The sequence below is a fragment of the Varroa jacobsoni genome, unplaced genomic scaffold, assembly GCF_002532875.2.
Source record: "Varroa jacobsoni isolate VJ856 unplaced genomic scaffold, vjacob_1.0 scaffold_851, whole genome shotgun sequence".
Lineage (NCBI taxonomy): Eukaryota > Metazoa > Arthropoda > Arachnida > Mesostigmata > Varroidae > Varroa > Varroa jacobsoni.
This window is the reverse complement of record NW_019213753.1, coordinates 143,050-155,048: the sequence shown is the minus strand read 5'-3', so window position 1 is coordinate 155,048 and position 11,999 is coordinate 143,050. Positions and strand designations below refer to the sequence as shown.

General features: G+C 40.9%; 1 long non-coding RNA gene across 1 annotated transcript; it reads left to right on the top strand.

Annotated features, from left to right (window-relative positions):
• Positions 1-4,893: 4,893 nt before the first annotated feature.
• LOC147752961 (uncharacterized) lies at positions 4,894-8,371 on the top strand. Its single transcript, XR_015312663.1, has 2 exons — positions 4,894-5,247; positions 6,583-8,371. It is a non-coding gene; the product is annotated as an uncharacterized LOC147752961 (long non-coding RNA).
• The last annotated feature ends 3,628 nt before the right edge of the window (positions 8,372-11,999 follow it).

Here is an 11,999-nt window from a genome sequence, read left to right as displayed (position 1 = left end):
CGTCTCTCAGCACCGGGTCGCGCAAGCGTTTCGAGATGGAAAAGCGCAAACATCATGGAAGCAAACCTTTGCGGCCGCCGCTGTTACGCGCCTTAAAAAATATACATCGTTTGCACCTTTCAGGCTATGAAGAGGAGAATTATGTGTACTAAGTTGATATTCGGTACTTATATGGTCTCATTGATTCGGAACCTGCGAAGTAAACGTAAATGAAAATAGGTTGATACCAGCAATCGAATATTCAGCTACCTATTTCGCGTCCAAATACCAAATAGCAAACAATTGTTAAACAATTATCTAAATGATTTGATGCAAAAACACCGTCTGGCAATAAAGTTGTCGACTATGACAACTATCTCCTGCGTTTAGAGAACAGACCGCGCCCATACTATAGGCAGCTGCTTTAGAAAGCGTTTATTAATTTTTAGAAAACTGGGTTGCCAATTAGTCAGTGGTATGGTAGAGTATACAGCCAATGACGAGTGAATGTCTGCTTGCAAACGAAATGTCAAATGTACATAGGAAAATAATGCATATTGATGCTGGAAAATTTCCAACAGGGTCTGTAAATTTAAGACAGGGCGAATACAAGCAGCTGGCGGAACTTCGAAAGACAGTGTGAGCATACATTTGAACAGGCTGTGTCCTTCTTTTCTAGCGGTTTGTAAATTTAAAAATAAACGAACAAAAACACTGTCGAATATCCTATCAATTTCGAAGGTCGCATAATGGTCCTAGTGATTTTGGGGATCCTTGTGATTATTGAAACGTTTTCGTCTGTAACGCAACGGGACCATACCGCGAAACTGAATAGTATTTTATATTTTTTTTCTGGGTTCCAGGGCTACCGGTCACTGAATTTCGATAATTTTAAAGTCTCCTATTAGTTGAATCATGTTACACAATTATTAGTTTTTATTACGAATTAATTTCTTTAGAACACAAATTAATAGTTCAATTTAATTTATTGTTGAGGTATTTATTGCTTTGTCGCTATATCAGTGTTGGATCCGGGTGTAGTAATAATCGTAGTGGTCGCATAGGCGTATATAGAACACGAATGTTTTACTATGTCTGCATGTATGTTCTCGTCTCCTTCGACTAACCAATTATGGTTTATTCGTTCGTTGGGTTTTATGACAGGTTTTTAATCAGAAAACTCTGAATGCCAATCGGCCTAAATCGAAAAAATTAATTTTTTTCAGATGAAAATAAACAATAGAGTTAATTAGTGCTCTTTGTGTAAAAACTTTTAGTGTGCCTAATATGTAGTTTTGTGCTAAATTTGACATGTTTCGCTTTCGTACTAACACGTATTTAAATGTCTTTAGACTTTCTTACACGGAGCGCCTTCAAATTACTTACGTTTGTTGTTCTTTTTTTGCCGACTTTTGAAGTACTTATGTTACGAGTTTTTTTTTTAAGACATTTTGCGATTAGCGCCAAAAAAAGTTTAAAAAGTAACCATATTTAAAATTAACTGTACTTTTTTTCGCACCAAATCGTTCCACATAAATATGTTTTAATTAATCAATGAAAACGTAAAGCATTTTCAAGATATTTTTAAGAGTTGATAGAAAACAGAGTCCAGTTTGAAATCTTAAATTAGGCAAGAAATAATTTATCCTTAAATCGGCATCATTACAACAGTCAGCACTACTGATACGTGCGTCTTGCAAAATCCCAACTACAGTGACATCCTCGATATCGCTAAGACGCTCCTGTTGTCAGGGCTTTGGTTGGACGAACGACTTCGTATTGGGCGAAATCGTGGAAGCTGCATATCTGTGTGCACACGCTCTCCATAGGGGTCGAACAAGCACCACGCACTGTTGCATCGTGCCAGATGTCACGCATTCCGTTTGGGAAAAGACAATCATTTCGATGGCACGACTGAGAGTCAAGCGGAATGAACAACGGACTAGGAAGCCTCGTCAGAGTGTTTCCTGGTAGACATAATACTCACGCTACTTTGACCTCATTCTATTCATTTACGTCCACATTGCCGGCCATTAATTCCAACTCGCTTTCAGACTGATCCGAGGCCAAACGACCTCGTATGTGTTCCTGAATATGCGACGCCCACACATTAAACAATTTCAATCAAAGGTCTTGAAGTTACTACTCTGACTTGAGGGGATATTATATTCTGTTGGGTCAGATAGAGCCAGGGAAACGGAAAACGTCTTAAAAACAATATTTTCGCTAACGATAACGATATTAAGCGCTTCATCCATTATTGAAAGTCTTTCATACGAAGGACAAATGAAGTAACTAAATAATTTGGTATTTGTAAGAGTCTAATTTATCAGGGTCTAAGCTAACAAAGCGATAAGGCCGTGGAAACATTATGAATGATTGGTATCCCCAATTCTGACGAGGCTTCACAGTACGTTGAAGTAGCCGATAGAAAAAAGTCGCTTAGATTGACTAGTATGACGGAGTCATTCCTTTGTGATAGACAACTCGCTGTGCGGCAACTGTGTGAATACAGATCCCTGCAATTTTGTCCTTCGCCATTGCCTTGGACTGGATATCTAGAGCCTGCGCCGCTGTTATTTTGCTTTCGCTAATAGCCAGCAGTCGCTACGGTCGCTGTTAAGCACTGTATCGGCGAAAGAAAGAAGGCCAGATTGAAAAGCACCGATAAACGAAAACGCTAAATCGTTAACAGTTGCTAAGTTCCATGGGGGTTTACCGGCTATGGGGGGCATTATGAAATTGGCTGCGGCCTGCGGATTATTAAGGGTGACGGAAAACCTTGGAAGCACAATCGAGGCGAGGCGAAGCCGAAAACCACTCTGGGTTCGAGTATAGTGAGCCGGTTAGCGACAATAGTCAAAGGTCTAACCCTTCCGGAACCACAGTTCAAGACAGTAAATAACTGTGAAGGCGAAGGCAATGCGGAAAGCGATTCCTGGAGACTTGTCAACCGAACAAGGACATTTCTACACCGAGTCAGTATAAATGTTAACCCCAACATCAGTTGATGCCAACTGAGGAGAACTCTAATTGAGGCTAAGTGTAGAAGTCCTTTCATCGAATAGTAATGCCACTATGAGACCATTACCTCATCTACCCACACTTAAATGCCCAGGTCATACCCATTGTGTTTCGTCTTCACAAAAGCAAACACAGAATAGAAGAAAAGCCCGCTATAAGTCTCAGCACTATGTAACCTGGTCTAACTTTGAAAAACAATCTACCAGCCTTCTTTCAGAAAATGATAAAAACAGTATTAACAGCAGTCCAATTGATAATGGCTGCCGAGTTATACTTGCCGCTAAGGTGTAAGGCCTCTTAAGAGGCTCAAAAAACATTACGGGCACTGTCTTCTAACTTGAGGTCCTGTTGGTATTCAGTGCTTATCCATGTTTGTCTTTCTGGACTCGCCGATATCTTCCACTACTTTTCCACTAGCTTTTTTTCAGGTGAAAATCTGTGAAGGTATAATCATAGTGGAGGAGTTCGTGCTCGCGTACTGAGAGAAAAAGAGGGTCACGAACGGGACGGGAGTAGGTAGTATTTATGGGAAGGGTCTCTTCCGTCTGGTGTTCTTTACTTGGTGAAAGAACCTCCACATACTGCCGAAGTAGTCGGAGCCGACGCTTTTCACTAGTCCCTTTCGGTCGTAGTGCTGCTGCACAGCAGGAATGCCTTAATAGATAGGAATGGTCTTAGCACTCGCCAAAGAAAAAGACACCGCGGTAGAGTCCATTCGAAATGCAGGACAGCAGTGGCAGAGAATAAAGGTAGAAAGGTTAGGAGTGCGGCTCGGTTGTCTGCTCACACAAAATGGAGTCAAGCGACCAGATGTTGGGGGACGGGAGTGTAGAAAGGAGAAGTGGTTGGATGGAACCTGCAGACGTTTTCCAGAAAGGGGGTCATCCACCCGAGAAAGCCTTTCGGCAGAAAGAAATGGAAAGTAGCTTATCTAGATGACCGTATTTTGAGAACAAAATGATGCAACAGCAATGAATAATGTCTGTGTACTCCCTTTGTACCCTTACAAATCCAGGTAATATGGTCGGAGCTTTACTTAATAATTATATAACGTACACTAACCTAGTCACGGATAGATTTTTTCTATGTTGAGTTAGAGTTTGTCCTATTTTTTCTTTAAAGAAGGAGAAAGAAGGCTTGAAACCGCGGTGCCCAAGATAATTCTGGGCAACGTCTCAATTCTTTTTGTATTTTTCTTTTTAACAACATCTATGATCATTTGATGATAATTATAGTTGCAGTTATAGAGGAAAGAATCATCTACATCAGCAAATATCCAAACAAAAATTTAAAAATAGCTTTGTATATTGTGGATACTAAGTATGTAGATATCCAAATGAACAGAAAGGCGAGAACTGATACCATTTCACCATCGTGTTATCAATTTTCAACTCCAAACTTTCACCATGAGTTTCCCTATTTCCACCTGTAAAATACAATGTGGTGAGGTAGGAGATATTTATACTGCGTCTTGTACTGAAGCTATCATTCTATATGTCTGGGCTAGCATGCCAACAAGCGTTAACAATATTGAATTTCCTCAAATAGAAGAATGCCAGTTTTTGTTTAATACACCTACTAACTATTGCTGAGAATTAATGTTCTTTTTTTTTTTTCATCACGAACTCGATTATTTCGGCTTAGTCTTTTCATTACACAAACAAACGGTTATACGCATTTGACACGTCCGTCGTGCAGCCTGACTCTCGTTTGACAAAGCCCCTCTAGCAAAAGATGGAAGGGAAAATACATCTGATGTATTCCTCAGTTTCAGGAAAAAAAAACTTTCTCAGTAGTCTGTGGTCAGTACTGTTAGATGTTTCGCTACCATTGCGACCGTTTCTGATTCTATTGATGATTAATCGGATGCGGCTGTTGGAGCTACGGAGACTGTTGTGCATCGTTGGTCACATACAAAGGCTATGCAGAATCGTAGGCTAGCTACTGAGAAACATGGCGGTGATTGAAGATATAGCCGCTCTCGAAGAAGCCTGCATCCCTTTTCCATTCTATCGAGATGCTCTTGGTCGTACGTCTCCTGCAGATCGCCAGGTCTCTGTAAAGTTAGGACCCAAGATAGAAAGAATCGAATTGAAGAACATAGATCCGATCGCAGCTTGCTTTGAGTGCATACTGTGTGAGCAAACCTACCACCCCATTTGCTATTCATTTGGGACTTTGGTACCCAGCCCCATCTCTGGAAATCAAAGAATAAATCTGCAACACCGGAGAAGAACGAAATGGGTAAGTAAGAGGGAAATTCTGCAAATGACATATCTTCTGTCCGACGAAAGATTTCTTACGCGATTTCAGCCGGGGTCACAGTTTGAAAAACGACTTTATGTCGGCTCGCCCTTAAAGGATCGTTTAAGGGGACAGCAGTTGAGTTACCGCCATTTTTCGTGTGGTTTGTTACACTCTATTGCATTCGAAGGGAAACTTGCTAAATGTATTGTTCGCTTATTAAATTTGTTAAATAATACCCCCAGACAAAACCTTAAGATCGTAGACCCAGTTTAAGCAAAGGCAAAATTAGAAAGATTATTAAAGAAGCTTAAAATAATTCTGGCCACACTACTGTAAAATCAATAAATTTAATCTAGGAAAATTAGTTGCCTTTTTCACGGAGGTACAATAAAACAAAAGTTCCTATCTTTATTATTTACTTAGCAGCTATGGCAGTCGCCGAAGCCAATACACGCATTCAGAGGCAGTCTAGGTATCTTTACGACATGGTATAATGTCGAGGTGGAGAAATCGTACAATAAAATAAGAGGTAGAGACTATAAATAATACGCATAATAATAAGCATTCGACTAGGCCAAGTTTTTCAGCCTTTGTTTATACAGAGGTAGGTTACCTTTCTCATCAGGCAAGCGACAGTGTTGTACAAATGGAGCATAAGGTTTGTTCAATTATAATTATCCGAGGAAGAGTTTTTCTCAGAGAATCCGAGAAATGATATGGGTATAATTAGCGATATGTTAACTGCAAAATACCTAACGTGACCGAAATGACGATAATTGCTTTATGCCAAATATTATATGACAGGTTAAATAGCCATTAATCCCAGACGAGGAGGTTGGGTGACTAAGCTACAAGAAACCAAATTTGCTATCCAAAAATTAGTCTGACTGCCATTTAAAGAAAAATATTTTCCCGCCTAAAGCAGTTCAACAGGCTTAGCTGGCTTTTTGGCAAAGTTGACTAGTTCAGTTTCCACAAAGACAGAATAGCGTCCATACGATCTCTCGACGTTAAATCCTTACATCTGGCACTTCAAATTTCTTCGTTAACAAGTTTATCATTATCTAAAATTAGGTTACCGGTTGACAGAAAAGATCTTATAGGTATCTTGATTTCAGATTCAAACTTCGTCTAATTCAATCTAGTGACATTTGTTTATCCTCAGACTATTTTACCAGAAACAAAAGAAAAATCCTGTATTTTCTTGTGTCACTTGCCCATTAAGTTGCGGGTGCGGAGATCATTCGTCTTTTGTTGAAAAAATGTGGCTACCGAAAACCTGACGAGGTCCCCACTTATTTTTATTTCTTCTATTTTGCTTACTGTTGAAAGGAGTGTGTCAAGCAGGTGGAAAAATAGAGGACGACGAAAGGGCTAGAGCGGGACAGGATATATTTGTAAAGTACCCTATTAGGCTACAGCAAACGAGGGTAAGCCACGCAAGTCCCTGCCGACGACGGCCACTAACCAAGCCAACGAAGAAACTCAACGGCGCGTGTGAACTGGAGATTAACGCGTAATCTGCGGCTAGAGAATTGGCCGCTTGTGCGCGGTCGAAGTGAACGTTTTTACGACGGCGACGACCACGGTAGCAAACAGTGGAGATCAAGCGCTGGAGACGGAGTCCAGGAGACGAGCGGAGAGGGGGGACAGACGAACAGCGCTTTGCGGCGGACGAGCGCTCGGTGGAGACTTGACAATCCAACATATCGACTTTGCCTGCTGGCTGTTCGGACTAGCACCACTATAAGAGGAGATAACCGTAGTCGGTCAGAAGGCTCCCGTCAACTCCAGGAGGTCCATGCAGACTGAACAGCAAATTTTCCTAATAGGCTTCTCCTATTCGTGTGGCCGGGCGATCTGTATGTTGTGGGGTATTTCGAGAGACAGAAAAGAGCACCTGAAAACGCTCACCTGGTGTATTCGAGAACATGTTGGAGATAGGGGAGGCTCGAGTCATAGCTACTGGGCCTAGCGGGCGGAGGTAGGCTTGGGCTTTCTTCGGGAGAAACAATCAGCAAGTGGCTTTGGATAAGATTAGACTCATGATCGAATGTTCAAAGGCATAAACAGCAATGGTGATCACCTAGCACCATAGGACTAAAGCACTTTTTGGTTTGGTCTGCTTGAAATGTCGCTCTGTCTGTAAAAGGTCCATAAATGGTAAGCTGACATCTCGGACTTCCGTCAATTCTTCGTCGTTCCTTACTTTTTCCACCTATGCAAAAAACAGCGAGAAAAAGAACAGGCGCAGGTGTTATATAGCAAGTGCCATTGCTGTTACTGCAATTGTAGAGGGTGCTTTTACAGAAAGCAAAGCGATCAAAAGAATAATGGGGGTGGATGGAAAGCACAGGCGGGTAAGAACGGAATGATGTCGACTTGGATAAAGTGACGCGCAACGAGTGTTTTTCGAAAGGAAAGAGAAGACTGGACTGTGGTTGCGACAGAAGCTGTCGGTAGTGGCAATAAGAAACTGTAGTCGTACGGTGCAGTGCTTCACTAGCGGAATCGATGTGAAGTCGCCATCACCGCCATCGATACGGCCCAAGTTGTCTAGCAAAGTGGATCAATCAATCGGTTTCGCAGGCGATACGTTTACCGATAGAAGCAAGGAAGATATTAAGCAGGGCTGTATTAGGAGCAATCTAAACTATCGGTTGGGGAATAGTCGACAAAATAAACGATTCGTAGGCGGCATCGCAGTGTGTGAACAACCAAAGCGTCAGAAGAGGTGAAGCACGCCAGAGGAACGCAGGAAAAAAACAATGCGTAAACAGAGTTTGATGATAAAAAGAATGAGTTGTTCAAAGAATATATTATGCAAATAGAATTAACTATTATCGTGCCAAAACTTGCAAACCAAAGATACCAGTATAGACAATTTTTCTTCGACTTTCTAATAGTTTTTTTTTCCGATCCATACACACAGTTTTTTCTGACATAGATTTATTATACAACTAGGATCATTCAACATTCAGTGCGATTTATTATAAACTTTGTTTGTGTACTATATAATGTCATATAGCAATTAAATTAAATTAAAAAAAAAACAGGAAGGATATTACCGTGGAACTTTGCGTGCTGTAAATGGAATAAAATCTTGTGTTATTCATCTCTTTCCAACCTTTGTTTTCGAACCGGAACACCAACTACTAACTAATCCTCTTTCTTCTAAATTAAAAAGTAGTCCGCTTGTTCTTGAGTGTAGCGCAAACTTATAACTAAGTTAATTTGCTTGATGTTGTGTTCGCTGAATTGCTTTTAACATGAATACGCTTTAATCGGCAAGATAATATTTTCATATTTCCGTAGGCAGATCTATGAAATCCCTAAGCACTCTGCACTTGTACTGATTCCGTTGATCACTTTCCAGAAGCTCTCAATTCATTGAATTTGTTTGAATATCTTTAAGCAAATATATATATATATATATATAAGACGTTAGTTCTGGCGAGAGCTTCCTAGAGATTCTTTGATTGCTTCGTGTTCTTCGAGTCTTAAGGGTATTCGTCACTCGGACCCTTCAGACCCGAAATCAGCAGTTGGGGGGCTCAGTCATGGGCGCGCTAGGAAGTGCACCTAATTGACTGCCAGTCTTTTAGATTGCACCGATAGGTGAATTTGTCATTCCCTAAATTGGCTACCTAAGCTAAGTTTCCAATGTGCACTCCTTTAGGAGACAACGAAACTGCATTTTCTACGAGCAACTAAAGCTGTAGGTAAACGTGTTAAACAAATTGCTTTTAGTTCTCGAAGAGACCTTATGGGTGGGTAGCGTCTGAAAGGAGTTAATAAAGTAAGAAGTAAAAACTTATGGCAAAGCTAAAGTAACACTCCCGATGGCTGTTGCCCATGTAGGAAATAGTTCAGAAAAACTTGTCAAAGCATGTCTTCGTTCGTACACGTTTTTATGCTTGATCAATATGGAGTGAGACACCGACGGTAACAAGCTCGACGTAGACAAAAGTGAGTCCTTTAAGCAAGTCTGTTTCTATAAAAAATATGCTGCTTTTAATTTAACGAGCCAATTTTAATAAGCTAGTAATATAATTTACTCACTTCGCGGTGAACTACAATATGACTCTCTTTTACGATACTAAAGTATATGTATTAGATTGGATAATAAAATGTTTCCACATTGTGATCTGTAATCACACTGCATGACACAGTCAAGTTGCTCAAAACGAGGAAAAGGACAATGATTTAAAGTAACTTAGACCTGTTTCAAATCATATTTCTGGTATAGTTATGTAAATCGAATTTGGTTGTTTGTTTCTTCTTTCTTTCTATTTTCCGTATTGCAAAGACTTTGTAGGTAGATTGTAGCATTTATATGTCCTTTGTGCAGAAATCCCCTAGCAGCATAAAAGAAATCACTTAAATACCGGCCGAGCAACCAACCGATCACGCAGGCAGGAGTCTCACTCGTCGTCCGGATTCCAACCACGCTCCGTTTATTCGCTTAGGCTTCGTCTGCTGACTGCTTTCTATCGATATGCAGAAAGTAGGCCCTCCGCCGAGTAGTAAAGTAGAATAGTCGAATAAAGGCTGTCTTAGATATCCCTTCTCTTGTCCTCGTTTATCTCTCAGTTGCTCACCCTGCAAAACTTTCCTCTGTAATTTAGCCTTGCTACCCTACCACGCCTTTTTCTACTAGCTTTCTGAAGCCAACACGCTTTCTCCTCGGAACCTGTGTAAAGTAAAGACGGTTGCAACTATGAAGACGAGTTTGCACACGCCGCGGAAGCGGCTATAGCCTGCTCCACTTTCTCGCCATCCGTTGCCATTGTAAGACTAGCAGGTTACGGATCCTGCGGGTGATGGACGTCGCCTGGATTGCTATGGAACCTGTCTGCTGAAGAAGTTAGCAATTGTGCGAGCAAGCGAACGAACAAGAGCAGCGCTAGCGGAGACACGATGTACTGGTCGCGTGCAACTAACTAGTCACTGAGATGCTACGCTCAGCGGAACCGGAAATTGGGAATCATGTCTTCGCTTCGGTTGTTTGAGGTCTGGTCGCTCATCGCGTCTAGGCAGCTAACCTTGTCGTGTTCCAATGCAAACCCTCGATGTCCCACTCTCAGTGTGTTTCGTGTTCCTGCTCCTATGTACAATGCACCGGCAGCCAATTGCTCCGACGAGGCCGCTGCTTGCTTGCTTTCCTCGCATTTCCTAGTTTCCTTCAGCGCCTAACGGAGAGGAAAAAGGAGAACGAGAATCATCAACCAATTCCTTGAGACGGAAGAGAAAAAGCAACCAGGGAATATAGACGACAGACTCGATAGGTAGCGCCGTGTCTGATAGGACCAAGGGCCCCCCGGACCAGGTAAAGGTAGAAAGGTAGCAGGCGGGGCTAGTAAAACCGTGCAGGCGCATATATAAATAATGAGAGAGGAAGAGGGCAATCGAGAACTGTTCGAATAAATCAAGAAGACCAAAATACTGTACCAGAGTTAACGGAGTCAACAACATATAGAGCAAAGGCCGAAAGCTGCAATCTGTATCTTACCCAAATGCACAAGTTAACAAGTACACAGGAGAAAACGTTTATATAACTGTGTATGTTTCACGAGTTATTAAACAGGGGTTCTTTAAATAATCATTGATTTAGCCCCTTATTTATTTGCGTATTAGGGCACAAGTTTAAATCCTGGCAACGCCCGGACCGAACACAAAGGGACTGGTTCCGTTTATGAAAGCAGTTTTTCGTATTACATAGTTCTGCGCTGCATGATAAAGCCCCTATGTTACGCTTGAATCACAGAAATATGATGGTAGCATACATTTTACTATGCTATGACAGCATCCGACAGGTTTTATAGCCGATCTTTACGTCTATTCAAAATTTTAAGTTATTAAAATTGATTCTGTTCTGCTTAAAATCTATGCTAAGCAGGCATCGTAATTAGTAACATTTAAACACATTCTCGGAGTTTTCGCACCCATCTTGTGTAGGGAAAACATGACTATTCGATCTGTAAATTACCAGGTGTCAGCGTAAAAGTTCTGATCAGTTTCTTTGTGAGTAGCTGAACGGACCGAAGTTTTCGAAAAAATTGAACAGCGAATGCGCTCTGTTCATTTGATGAGTTGAGGGGCTGCGGATACGTAACTCTTGAGAATTTCAGCTTTACTCAGAGCAATTTTCCGCGTACTTCAGACCAAAACATGTTGCGTTATTAAGGCTACATCTATCCCATGCACTAGGTGGCACACTTACGAGAATAATTTGTAAGAAAATTTGCAAGTGAAATATAATCGGATGCCCTTAAGAATATCGTAATTTACGGTTCATCAACCTAGATCATAGAAGCTTTAGTTTTCAAAGGTCTTTAGGTTATTTTCGCGCTAAATCTGGTTCGTGATTAGCAGAAAGTTAAATGACAAAAATACTAGAAAAAAAGCATATGGATGGATCGACGGATGCAAAAGGCCTTTATCGGAAAATTTTCTGTGTAGGTGACTGCACAAGTAAAGAAAGTATCAAAACAGCTTGACGCAACGTAAGAGGCGATAACCAACCGTTTAATTAAGCCGAAAGTGGATATTACAACAAGAATATTTATTTGAAAAGTTTCTCCATGGTATTTTTTGCCTCACAATTTTTATTAATAGATATTAGTGTATTATTAAAAGAACGCACTTAGTCCAAGAATCATCCAAAGATCCAGCAAATTACATTCGTGGCATAATAAAAATATTTAGGAAATTTGACGAGAATCGTAAGAAAGCCTTGTATCTTATTC